The following is a 14,806-nucleotide window of genomic DNA, read 5'->3' as shown; positions in this document are numbered from 1 at the left end:
TGTAAACACCGACGAACACGAAAGAGGAGAACTCCCGCGGGGAATAAAAGGGCTTGCAGTTGATGCAGAATGTCTCAATGTTCGGTCCACAGAACCTGCTGAGCACTGTGACATCCTTACACCAACCTTCGTTGATGTAGAAACATATTCCACCACCCTTGGTTTTTCCCCGAATGCTCCTTGACACGGTCCGCTCTGTGAAGTTGGAAGTCCGGCAGATGCAGAGCGCCGTCGGGGATCGATTCACTGAGCCAAGTTTCAGTGAAACACAGGGCAGCGGAACGTGCAAAGTCCATATTTTTCCCGCAGAGGAGGTGCAGCTCGTCCAGTTTATTGGGTAGTGAGCGGAGGTTAGCCAGATGTATTGATGGCAGCGGGGTCCTGAATCCCTGCTGGCGGAGTCTCACCAGCACGCCAGCTCTCTTACCCCGACGTCTGCGTGGCCGCAATCCATAAAGGGCCGCAGCTCCGCCGATCAAGATCTCCGCAAAACTGCTCAGATCTGACGCAAACTGCGGAATAAAATTACCGGGTAAGAACTGTCTGATGGCCAGCAGTTCCTCAGAGGAGTAGGTGATGGGGTAGCACTCAGAAAAAGACGCGAAGGTCGACAAAAAACACAAAATAAAGTAGAACAAGAGAGAGCTCCGTGCCGAGGCGTCCATCCGCGGCGCCATCGTGCATCGCCATCGGCATTATGGCAACACTGGCAGAGGGAATCCAATAGCGCTGCCACAGCCTTGACAGTACATGGTTCCTGCCGCCATGGCCAACCTCCTGATGGATGTGTCGTATGATGAGGTCTGAGATGTGAAGGTCTTTAGCTATTATAGCTGGGTGTTTAGACTCCTCAGGCATGGCAGCCTTACTAAGTCGCCCTCCAACTCTCAACACCCCCTCCTCCAGGGCTCTTCGATCTGAGGATGCAGGATTTGTGGTAACCCGTCAGGACTTCAAGAGTAGAAACAGAAGGCAGAAGCTTTAGCTATCGGGCTCCTTTACTCTGGAAAAAATCTCCTGGCCTCGGTCCGGGGGGCAGACACCCTTAGCTTATTCAAGAGTAGACTCAAAATCTTCCAAAATTTTTGATGAAGCTTAAAATAAGAAAAAACACAGATTTTACAAGAATAGCTGCTATAGGCCTCGACAGCTGAAGGTATTTTCTCTGTCTCTGCCATTAAAGAGAGTCACACAACTTACTTTAGGAGCTTCTGTTATTTGTCTTTCTTTGCTATTCCTTCTAATACTGCATCGACCCTTCAAATGCTTGCAAGATACTGCCGCTGTCTTTGTGCTTCTGCATGACAGGTGGGGAACCAGTATAGAAGACACTTCAGCAGCTAGAGCTCGACTGTGACTGCAAGTTCTATCTGGCCTATCTGCCTATCTCTCTCTCTTTCTCTCATTTCCTTGCCCTCTCTCTATCCCGTTGCACGTCGGGAAAGAGACACAGATGGGTGGGAAAGGAAGGACAGACAAACAGACGGACTGTTATTCAAACCTTACAGCAGACTGGTTGCTCAGGGTTTTGCCTTGCCACATTTATTCCAGCTGTTCCTTTAATTCTCATTAATTCTCCTTCTTTTTGTGCCTGCTTCCTGATATTATTTTAATCAGGATTTGTCTTTTAACACCCATATTAAGTCTGTGTCTCGGATAACCTTCTTTCATACAACAAACGTTGCTAAAATTAGAAATTTCTCATCCTTTAAAGATAAAATGTAAGGATGCCAGGACAGGAGAGATGTGCTCTCTCCTTCCAGGTAGAGTCAGTAAGCGGGCAGCTGCATTCGGCATTGTATTTTTGTTGCTTTTGTTTTTCTTTTGTTACAAATGCACCTCGGATCTAGCACTCATCTTGTCCATAGAATCTTGTTGTACAATGACAATAAAATTCATTCATTCATTAGTTCATTCATTCATTCATTCATTCATTCATTCATTCATTCATTCACGTTATCCAAAGCTATTTAGATCAATCTTGACTTTAAAAGGAAGTTTCTTGACGACGTTTCACCTCTCATTCGGACGCTTCTTCAGTTCTGGTGGTGGTTGGTCTTGTCCCTGTTAATTAACCCTGTGAGATGTAGTCAGTGTTTATGCTCTGACGACCATAGTCGAGAACCAACTGGCTCCTCAAGAATGGTTGATGGGGGTGCCAGGGGGTGTCAAAAGGGGTCGTTGAAATGTTTCACCAAACCTGTTTGCTAATGGGTTTCATTAGCATGATACACGTATGTGTGTGTGTGTGTGTGTGTGTGTGTGTGTGTGTGTGCGTGCGTGTCAGACAGCCTTCTTTCATTCAAGAAACATTACCAAATGTTTTTTTTCTGCGTACTTTAAAGATGCAGAAAAAAACATCCATGTCTTTTGTTACTTCTAGATTAGATTATTAATATAATTCTATATTAGATTACTAATCTAATCTAGATTAAGTCAACTGATTTGAATGCAGGAGGTCGTGGGTTCGAATCTGGGTCAGGACAAACACTATCCAGTCAATTTACTCAAATGCAGGAGGGGCGTGGTCTGGAATGCAGGAGGACGTGGTTTGGAATATAGGAGGATGTGGTCTGGAATGTAGGAGGGTGTGGTTTCGAACCCCAGTCATGGCGGACACTATCCAGTGAGGGTCCTTAGGCAAGACCCTTAGTGCTCTACCAGTCTACCTCAGTCATGAGCAAACACAATAAAGACAGAGTCATACAGGCTCGGACATCGCCTGGGTCAACAAGATCCGCATCAGTTGCAAGGGAACCAGGGCAATCTGATGAGAAATGGGTTACTGGAACAAGACACAAATGGACAAGGGCGGAGAATACGGAGTTGTTGGAATGCTACTACACAAGTAATCCCAGAGAGAGAGGATATATGGGGAGGATGTGGGACCAATGGATGCTTCGAAACCCACAATCAAAGCTAACAAAGAAACAGCTGTTAGCCCAGTGTTCCAACATCCGCAACCGAAAACTGCTGTCACAAGTAGAGATCGATGAAATATTACAAGAATGCAACGGCAAGGGGGAGCCAGGACGCCAGGTCAGCGGGGGATTTCACCATCTCCACACAATCTGAGATTGGGTACCAAGCCCCAAGAGACATAGACAGCCTCAATCTGAGAAGGAAGATCGTGACCCAAATGGAAACCTGGAGCCTCTGATAAATGCAGAAGCTAAGTTGTCAAGAACCAGCTGCTAAGGGATGGGACGCACCGAGAATGGTTCACTGAAGGCAGGACAGTCCTGATCATGAAAGACCCACAGAAGGAATCCACCCCATCCAACTACCTGTCTCTGTACAACCTGTACAACATGGAAGCTCCTGTCAGGCATCATGGCGGCTAAGATGAGTAGGCACATGGAACAATATATGAGCGGGGCACAGAAAGGAGTTGGTAGTAACACCAGGGGAGCCAAGCACCAGCTACTGGTGGACAGAGCAGTACACAGAGACTGTATATCCACTGTCCAGGATGAGACATCAAAAATCCAAGAGTACATCAGGAAGATGGCCCCAACAGATGAACTGCTCAGTGAAGGCCTTAGACAGCAGAAACTTGAGGAGGAGGAGGAGACAACATGGAGGGAAAAGCCCCTACACGGCATGTACCACCATCAGATAGAGGAAGTGGCTGATATCAAGAAGACCTACCAATGGCTGAATAAAGCTGGACTGACAGACAGCACAGAGGCACTGATCATGGCAGCACAAGAACAGTCCCTAAGTACAAGGGCAATAGAGGCCAATATCTACCACAGTAGATCTGACCCAAGGTGCAGGCTATGTAAAGAAGCCCCAGAGTCAGTCCAGCACGTGGTAGCAGGGTGTGAGATGCTCGCCAGCTCAGCATACAGGGAAAGGCACAACCAAGTAGCTGTGATTGTGTACAGGAACATCTGTACCCAGTATGGGCTAGAAGTACCCAAATCCCAGTGGGACACACCACCAAAGGTGGTTCAGAACCACAAGGCTAAGATCCTGTGGGACTTCAGCTTCCAGACCGACAAACAGCTGCTGGCTAACAAACCGGACATAGTGGTGATGGACAAAGAGCAGAAGAGAGCAGTGGTGATAGATGTGGCGATTCCAGCTGACGCCAACATCAGGAAGAAGGAAGAAATATCAAGGGTTGAAAGAACAGCTGGAACATAAAGTATGTGGAAGATCAAGGCTAACGTGGTCCCAGTGGTAGCAGGAGCACTCGGGGCAGTGACCCCCAAACTGGAAGAGTGGCTCCAGCAGATTCCTGGAACAACATCTGAAGCCTCAGTCCAGAAGAGCGCAGTCCTAGGAACAGCTGCGTAGAACTCTGACTCCCAGGGGTCTGGTAGAGGACCGGAGCTTGAGGATGACACACAGATACCACCCTACAAGGGTGAGAGGGACATATATATATATATGCATGTACAAGCGGAGTGTAAGGACAATGTCCCCATTGTGTGGACAATAAAGTGATTTAATCTTAATCTTAAAAGTGGAGGTAGGAGCACAGAGTTAGACCACATCTTATGTAGATGGTGTACTTTGAAGGAGATCAGTGACTGCAAATTTCGTCTTTTTTGTGTCTTGTCTGTCTGTTTGTCCATATTAGGCATGTCTACCTTTGTCATGTCTACTTACACCAAGGCGCTCATACTCCCGTGAGTTTCTGCTCGACATGTGCAGAACAACTTTATTGGACTTAGACCCAGCAGACACAGAAGTGCTGCGCGAGTGCGGCCTGTTCCGAAGGCCTGCTCAACCACCGACCCCCCACTCCTGCTCCCCGCCCGCAGTGGAAGCGCCACAAGCGGAACATGCGGAAGCAGAAGTGGGGCAAGCGCGGAGGCATCCGTGCTAGGCTATCGGCTAACTCTCACCGGCCGGCTATCCCGACCGTCACACTCGCCAACGTACACTCGCTGGACAATAAACTGGACTACAGCCGCCTGTTCCGATCATCAGCTAAGTCTGTGAATGAGTGTTGTGTCTTTGTTTTTGTGGAAACCTGGCTCACTGACAGCGTCCCAGACTGTGCCATTAAGCTGGACTGGCTAACATGCTACCGGGCTGACAGAGCGCTCGCTGAGGGGGGGAGGACCCATGGTGGGGGACTCTGTGTTTACATCAGGGATGCTTGGTGCCGCGACTCTGCTGTGGTCTGCACACACTGCTCTCCTCCGGTGGAGCTTATGATCATCAGATGCTGGTCATTCTAACTGCCCAGGGAGTTTTCTGCCATATTGCTGGTGGCAGTATACATCCCACCTCCAGCAACAACAGGAGTGAGGCACTGAATGAACTCTACCATCACATCAGTGAGCAGCAGACAGTCCACCCAGATGCCTTCCTCATTCTGGCGGGGGACTTTAACCATGCAAACCCCAACAGTGTGTTTCCAAAATTAAAAAAAGATGTATCAACTTTGCCACCAGGGGAGCTAACATCGTGGGCAATGTCTACACAACACATAGATGCCTACAAAGCCCGTGCCCTCCCCCACCTTGGGGCGTTAACCAATACTAATATTAATATTAATCCATATACAAGGCGCATTGTGGATTATAAGGCGCACTACGGAATTATGAGAAAATTATAGGCTTTTAGGTGCACCTTATAGTGCGCAAAATACTGTACTTGTTTTTTGTAGGGGATTTACACTCCACTGAAAATCCTTTTTCAAACAGGAACCACCAAGAACTTCAAATAAAAAAAAATACACTTTTCATAGAAACAAATGATCTGACGGACTTTTGGAGAAATTTTGATGCCGCAAGTCGGCAGCATACATGGGTAGGCTGCAGGGAAGACACCGTATCCATGTCAAGACTGGATAGATTATATTGTTTTATCCACCATTTTAATGTTTTTAAGATGTATTCTATTTTGCCGACCGGCAATTACAGATCATGCTGTAGTTCAATGTTGTATTTTTATAAATAACATTAAAGAAAAAAGTGCTTTCTGGCATTTTAATAATGCACTTTTATCAGTCAAATTCTTTAAAACTGCTTTTAATGCTTTTTGGAATGGTTTTAAAACACAAAAAGCTCTGCTGCAATGATGGGATGTAGGAAAAAGTCAGATCAAAAATCTGTGTCTACTGTACACTCCGAATGTCTGTTGACTCGGTCAGGTCTATCAGATCTGGAGAGAAAAGTAGCATAACTCCAGACTTTAGCAGAGTCCACAGGAGAAAGAGGGCCCTCAAAGACAAAAGGTGTGCTTTAGCTCAGCAGTGGGGCGTGCCTGTGAGGTGTACAATGGCACGCAGTAGGTTTAATATCACTGTGATTGATGCTCCCTCACAGTTCTACTTTGGAATGGAGAGTTAAAAACAGACAGAGCAGGTCAAGCATTTGTCTGCAATCCACTGATGGTTCGGTGCTGAGGAACAGTGCAGACATCTGTGAATATGCTGCAAACTGTTTCACTCTGACAAACCTGAGAAAGCTGGCATCCTTTCTCTCAGGTCTGCCAAAGGTGTCAGCTGAACAAACCTCCCTAACTCTAACCCTAACCCACTATTTTATCAATTATTTCTTTTTGTATATGAATTACTTTTTGTACAAATCTTTTAATTTTCTGTGAATGTCATTAATTTGTAATTTTGTGCTTTTTAAAACAGGGTTCCATGGCCAACAAAATAAGGACTAGATCCGAGGTGCATTTGTAACAAAAACAAACAAACAAAAACAACAAAAAATACAATGAATGAAGCTGCCCACTGACTGACCCGAACAGGGAGGAGAGAGCACATCTCTCCTGCCCTGGCATCCTTACATTGTATCTTTAAAGGATAAAAAATTTCCAATTTAGCCAAATTTCTTGAATGAAAGAAGGCTATCACAGACACAGACTTAATATGGTTATAAAAGACGGATCCTGGTCAAAAATAATATCAGGAAAACCGAACACAAAAATAATTATAGGAACAGCTGGAATAAATATGGCAGGGCAAATCCCTGAACAACTGGCCTGATGTAAGTTTGAAGATCCATCCATTGATCCATCCATCTATCCATCTGCCCATCCATCCATCCATCTACCCATCCATCCATCCATCTATCCATCCATCCATCCATCCATCCATCCATCCATCCATCCACGGGTGAGAATCTGCGGAAAGAGGAATTCATTAATGTTTGATTTGATTTTGTTTAGAATCCTCCAAGTTTTTTTTTCTTCAGGTCTTCTAATCGTGGCAGGTTGTCACGGCTTGTAGTTTATTGTTTCAAACTGGGGTAATTGTAGACGGCGCAGCAGCTGAGACCACTGCGAGCAGTCCCCATTGGACAGGCTGTTGTCCACTCCTTAGTTTTTGAATCGTAATACTCAACAGAATTGATCTCTTTACAGCCGTTGAAGCCCCCCATGACAAACAGCTTGTTGTTAATCACTGCAGTGCCAAAGTAACAGCGGGCGGTCAACATGGGGGGTATTTTACGCCACTGATCTGTCCTCGGGTTGTAGGCCTCAACACTTTTTAAATATGAGGTGCCATCGAAGCCACCGAGCTATGAGAACAAAAAAAAAATTGTCATGTGAGCGTTTGGGTTCAAATCAAATTCAACATATAGTGAAGTATGATACGAAACCTTAACATTGTGAACACGGCATGCATAAAGCTAACTAGACACCAAACAGAAGACATTTTGTCAGGACTTAACTCGATAAATTCAGGTGCGGACCTCAGTCTAGGTTAGTTCTTCATTTACTCACCGCAAAGATCCGGTTATCATACAACACGACGCTCAATCCACAGCATCTGGTGCTCATGTCTGGGATGCGTTTCCACTGGTTGAACTTTGGACTATAAAATTCACAACTTTGAAGGTATTGATGCCCATCAAAACCACCACAAACATAAATCTGGACAGACAAGGAGCACAAAGAAAGGCATTCAACAAATATTACTGTTGTCGGCATAAGCCCTTGGTGAAATAATTTTTCCCTTACGTCACATTTTCTACTCTGTTTTCATTTATATAATTGAAGAGTTCTTATTTGAACAAATATTGAATTACCTCAAGCATATAGTGTAGTACACACATATATATAAATTAACAGCTAACAATGTTTCCTGTCTGCATCAGAACAACTCCAGAGCTATTTCCAACTGCTCTGTACCTTTACTCACCTTCTTATTGAACGCTGCACAACCAGCAGCACTTCTGATCTGACACATGGGTGGAATTAGACACCATTGGTTCATCTTAGGTCTGTAGCGCTCTGCTCTCCTCAGGCGATGTGTCCCATTACGACCTCCTAATGCATAAATATATCCATCCAAAAAAGCAACACTTACACACCGGCAGGGTTCCTCCATGGGTGCTACCTCAAGCCAAATAAGTCTTTCCACATCAAATTTGCGCACACTGTTGAAACAATCATCTCCATCAAAGCCACCAATGCTGTAGATGAAGCCATCGTGGTAGACAGTGCCATGATTGCAACGAGAGTTTTCCTGATTATCTGTAATGTCCAACCAGTGATCAGCACGGACATCATAAACCTCTGTGATGTTAGTTACATTGGTGACGGTTCTGCCCCCAATAGCAAAAATTATGGTATTAGGTAAGAGAGGACGAGTAACGGGGTTAGACCAAAATCTCATGATCTGATGTTTCAGTCGCAAGATGTCATCTAGAATCCGCACACACTGAGTGTTGTTGCTCAAACATGGATCATACATCAGGGTCTTGATGTTGTCTGTACTGCTCAAGGCCAGCCGAGCCTACAGAGGAAACAGAATACAAATTTGAATGGAACAGATGAAATTGTGATGTTATATTTTTGTTACAGACAGCAACTACGATAAAAACCAGTAGCTTCAATCTGATATGACTTTTAACTTTAGTTATGTTTTTTTATTAGCAGGACTCATCACAAAACTAAATGACGAAAATATACTTCTTAGTTTATCCTGATAAAATTTAATTTAGCTGCAGGTGTAAAAGCACTCTGGTAACCTTATAATTTAATTATTTTTCTTGTAATAAGCCAACTGCTGAACATTTAAATGAGCATACTGACAGATGGTCATTACCGTTGACAAGAGTGTAGCTAATTTTGAGCTTCTTCGTTCAGGTGCATGGTTGATCCACCTAACGATGGCCTTATACACGGTTTCCTCGTCATCCGCATTGAGCTCATCACTATCAAGGATGTCAGTGAGTTCCTGCAAACTGAGCTCCAAGAACTCCTCGCTGCAAACAACCTCCTCAAACCTTTTCATTAATAGGAAGTGAGCCTTATGCAGCACTTGAGGACTTGAAATGGTGAACCGACGAACACCAATGCAGTTCTCTGGAGTGAGATTCTCTTCCAGGAAGTTGTTGCATGCCTCTAGAATGTCTGTTACAATCAAATAGTCAGCTGCTATAAGCAGCTCTTGTACGTTGTCCTCTGTCACAGAGATAGAACCTGAGTATGCAAAGTTAATGATGATCTTCATCGCCTTTGCAGACACCCCTGGTATGATAAAATATGTTCTATCGCCTGCATGTCGGCAGAAAAGGGCCCTGTGAATAAAGAAAAGCAATTAAGTAGCTGTGATACCACATCACATGACCAAACTGAAAACAAACAATAAAAAAACAATGCTAAATCATATGGTGTCAGCAGATTAACTATAACTACATCAGTTTACATTGATATTCAATTGGGGGCGGCAGTGGCTCAGTGGTAAAGCGGGCGGTAGAGCAGGTCGTCCTATGATTTGAGATCGGCGGTTCGATTCCCGCTCCCGCCCCCCCAAAAATACCCGGAGGTGAGCTAACAGTGGGAGGTGTCAGCTCATCTCCGGAGCACTGCCGAGGCACCCTTGAGCAAGGTGCCGTCCCCTTTACAAAATTGCTCATTTGAGGCGCACCAAGAAGGAGCTGCCTGCCACTCTACCTCCCCTGCATGCCTACAGGCCCCTTTGTGTGTGTGTGTGTGATACAGGGGCCTGTACTCACATATATGTATGCATGCGTTTGTAATCAGTAGCTAGAGTGTGCTCTCTTAATTTCCCTTCGGGGATCAAACCAGTATATAAAATTAAAAAAAAAAATTAAAAAAAATAAGTTACTCACTCAAAGTATTGACTGCATTTCCGCATGATGTTCCTGTGGACATTAAAACCAACATCCTCAGCACAGATGACTGCGTCATATGAAAGGCCCACAACTCGCCTTAATTTTGGCATTTTTGATTTTTTTTCCATCACAACACCAACAGCTGATTGTTTAAACTGTCAATGGGTTTATATAGTGAGATACAGTGAGGAGATTATAGATTAAACAGCTGATCAAATAAAATACATTAAAGCTAAAAAGAAACAATTAAGGCATCAAAGTGAGATGACAGCCAGCAGCTGTTTGTTGGTCTGGAAGCTGAAGTCCCACAGGATCTTAGCCTTGTCGTTCTCAACCACCTTCGGTGGTGTGTCCCATTGGGATTTGGGTACTTCCATACCGGGTACAGATGTTCCTGTACACTATCACAGCAACTTGGTTGTGCCTCTCCATGTATGCTGAGCCGGTGAGCATCTTACACCCTGCTACCACATGCTGGACTGACTCTGGGGCTTCGTTACATAGCCTGCACCTTGGGTCAGATCTACTGTGGTAGATATTGGCCTCTATTGCTCTTGTACTTAGGGCTTGTTCTTGTGCTGCCATGATCAGTGCCTCTGTGCTGTCTGTCAGTCCAGCTTTATTCAGCCATTGGTAGGTCTTCTTGATATCAGCCACTTCCTCTATCTGACGGTGGTACATGCCATGTAGGGGCTTGTCCCTCCATGTTGTCTCCTTCTCCTTTTTACCCCTCAGGTTTCTGCTGTCTAAGGCATTCACTGAGCAGTTCATCCTTTGAGGCCATCTTCCTGATGTACTCTTGCATTTTTAATGTTTCATCCTGGACAGTGGCCCTGATGCTCACTAGTCCTCGGCCTCCCGGTTAGTGTACAGCCTCAGGGTGCTGGACCTGGGGTGAAACCCTCCATGCATGGTGAGGAGCTTTGTAGTCTTAATATCTGTGGCGTCTGTCCCCTCCTTTGGCCAGCTTATGATCCCAGCGGGGTATCTGATGACCGGCAGTGCATACATGTTGATGGCTCGGACCTTGTTCTTACCATTCAATTGACTTCTCAGGACTTGCCTTACTCTCTGGAGGTATTTGGCTGTGGATGACTTCCTTGCGGCCTCCTCATGATTGCCATTAGCCTGTGGGATTCCAAGGTATTTGTAGCTGTCCTTGATGTCTTCTATCGGTCATGACCCATCGCTCATGACCATGGGTGAGGGTAGGAACGAACATTGAACGGTAGATGGAGAGCTTTGCCTCTCGGCTTAGCTCCCTCTTTGTGACAACAGTGTGGTAAGGCGACTGCAATAACGCTCTTGCTGCCCCAATTCTCCGTCCAATCTCACGCTCCATTGTTCCCTCATTTGTGAAAAGGACTCTTCCCTTGTGGAAGGACCTCATTCCCCACTCAGAGAAGACAGTCCAGCGGTTTCCTGCTGAGGACCATGGCCTCAGATTTGGCGGTGCTGATCCTCATCCCCGCTGCATCACACTCGGCTGAAAACCGGACCAGTGAGCGCTGCAGGTCACACGCTGATGACGCAAACAGGACCACATCATCTGCAAAAAGCAGCGATGCAATCCTCAGGCCACCAAACTGTAACCCCTCCTCACCACGACTACGCCTCGATATCCTGTCCATGAAAATCACAAACAGAATTGGTGATAAAGCGCAGCCCTGGCGAAGGCCAACAGCTACTCGGAACAAGTCTGACTTACTGCCGAGAACCCGAACACAGCTCTCATTTTGGGCGTACAGGGATTGGATGGCCCTGAGGAGAGGCCCCCTCACCCCATACTCCCGCAGTACCTCCCACCGTATATCCCTGGGGACTCGATTGTAAGTCTTCTCCAAGTCCACAAAACACATGTAGACTGGATGGGCATACTCCCAAGCCCCCTCTAGGATCCCTGTGAGAGTAAAAAGCTGGTCGGTTGTTCCACGACCAGGACGGAACCCACATTGTTCCTCCTCAATCTGAGGCTCCACAATCGGCCGGACCCTCCTTTCCAGCACCTTGGAGTAAACTTTCTCAGGGAGGCTGAGGAGTGTGATGCCCCTGTAGTTGGCACACACCCTCTGGTCCCCCTTTTTAAAAAGAGGAACCACCTCCCCAGTCTGCCACTCTTTCGGCACTGTCCCAGACTTCCACACAATGTTAAAGAGGCGTGTCATCCAAGACAGCCCCTCAACACCCAGAGCCTTCAGCATTTCCGGGCGAATCTCATCAACACCTGGGGATTTGCCACCGTGAAGTTTTTTAACTGCCTCGGTGACTTCGCCCTGAGAGATTGACTCGAACTCCCCATCATCCTCCAGCTCTGCCTCTGCAACAGAGCACGGGTCAGTTGGGGTAGCTGGATTCAGGAGTACCTCAAAATGTTCCTACCACCGACCGACAGCTTGGATGGTCCTCCATTTCCCCCTCTGGAGGATTTGGATAGTTTTCCAGAACAAAATGCCCAATACTTACAGACCCACTGCATCTGACAGTTTTTGATACAATTTCTATATCTGGGGGAAAAAAAATTGTAAGTACTGAGGTACTTCACAACTTAGCTTCGGTATTTGTCGGAGGCCCCAGGTTTCCATTTAGGTCACGATCTTCCTTCTCAGGTCAGCAGCTCTTGTATTGAGGCTGTCTCTTGGGGCTTGGTACCCAATCTCGGATAGTGGGGGGGTGGGGGGTGGTGGTGATATCCCCCCGCTGATCTGGCGTCCTGGCTCCCCCTTGCCGTAGCATTGTTGTAGTATTTCATCGATCTCTAGTTGTGACAGCAGTTTTCAGTTACGGATGTTGGAACACTGGGCTAACAGCTGTTTCTTTGTTAGCTTTGATTGTGGGTTTTGAAGCATCCATTGGTCCCACATCCGCCCCATATATCCTCTCTCTCTGGGATTACTTGTGTAGTAGCATTCCAACAACTCCGTATTCTCCGCCCTTGTCCATGTGTGTCTTGTTCCAGTAACCCATTTCTCATCAGATTGCCCTGGTTCCCTAGCAACTGATGCGGATTTTGTTGACCTGGGCGACGTCCGAGCCGGTATGACTCTGTCATTATTGTGTTCACTCATGTTTGAGGAAGGCTCGTATAGCATTAAGGGGTCATGCCTAAGGACCCTCACTGGATAGTGTCCGCCATGACTGGGGTTCAAACCCACGCCCTCCTGCATTCCAGGCCACGCCCTTCCAGCGTTTGTGTAAGTTGACTGTATAGTGTTTGTCCTGACCGGGATTTGAACCCACATCCTCCTGCATTCAAGTCAGTTGACTTAACCACTGTAAATTTCATATGTAGAGACATTCGTAAGTAGAGGTACTACTGTAGGTATATTTATATTATATATATATATATATATACACCCAGAATGGTTGACTGAAGGCAGGACAGTCCTGATCATGAAAGACCCACAGAAGGAATCTACCCCATCCAACTACCGGCCAATAACATGTCTCAGTACAACATGGAAGCTCCTGTCAGGCATCATGGCCACTAAGATGAGTAGGCACATGGATCAATACATGAGTGGGACACAGAAAGGAGTTGGTAGTAACACCAGGGGAGCCAAGCACCAGCTACTGGTGGACAGAGCAGTACACAGAGACTGTAAGAATAGGCAGACCAACTTGTGCACCGCCTGGATTGACTACCAGAAAGCCTACGACTCAATGCCACACACGTGGATACTGGAATGTCTGGAACTGTATAAGATCAACAGGACACTAAGAGCCTTCATCAAGAACTCAATGGGGAAGTGGAAGACAACCCTGGAGACTAACTCCAAGCCAATTGCCCAAGTTAACATCAAGTGCGGCATATACCAAGGGGATGCACTATCACCACTGCTGTTCTGCATAGGCCTGAACCCCCTCAGTCACATCATCACAAAGAGTGGCTACGGATACCAATTCCGAAGCGGGACAACAATCAGCCATCTCCTCTACATGGATGACATCAAGCTGTATGCCAGGAATGAGCGAGAAATTGACTCACTGATCCACACCACCAGGATCTACAGCGACGACATAGGGATGTCATTCGGATTAGACAAATGTGGCCGGATGGTATCAAGAAGAGGCAAGATGATCAGAACTGAAGGGGTCAACCTACCAGGGGGCAGGATAGAAGACATCAAGGAAGGCTACAAATACCTTGGAATCCCACAGGCTAATGGCAACCATGAGGAGGCCGCAAGGAAGTCATCCACAGCCAAATACCTCCAGAGAGTAAGGCAAGTCCTGAGAAGTCAGCTGAATGGCAAGAACAAGGTCCGAGCCATCAACATGTATGCACTGCCGGTCATCAGATACCCCGCTGGGATCATAAGCTGGCCAAAGGAGGAGATAGAAGCCACAGATATCAAGACTAGAAAGCTCCTCACCATGCATGGAGGGTTTCACCCCAAGTCCAGCATCCTGAGGCTGTACACTAAGCGGAAAGAGGGAGACCGAGGACTAGTGAGCATCAGGGCCACTGTCCAGGATGAGACATCAAAAATCCAAGAGTACATCAGGAAGATGGCCCCAACAGATGAACTGCTCAGTGAATGCCTTAGACAGCAGAAACCTGAGGAGGAAGAGGAGGAGGAGGAGGAGACAACATGGAGGGACAAGCCCCTACACGGCATGTACCACCGTCAGATAGAGGAAGTGGCTGATATCAAGAAGACCTACCAATGGCTGAATAAAGCTGGACTGACAGACAGCACAGAGGCACTGATCATGGCAGCACAAGAACAGGCCCTAAGTACAAG

This window comes from Antennarius striatus, chromosome 7 (assembly GCF_040054535.1).
Source record: "Antennarius striatus isolate MH-2024 chromosome 7, ASM4005453v1, whole genome shotgun sequence".
Classification (NCBI taxonomy): Eukaryota; Metazoa; Chordata; class Actinopteri; order Lophiiformes; family Antennariidae; genus Antennarius; species Antennarius striatus.
This window is presented reverse-complemented; position numbering follows the sequence as displayed.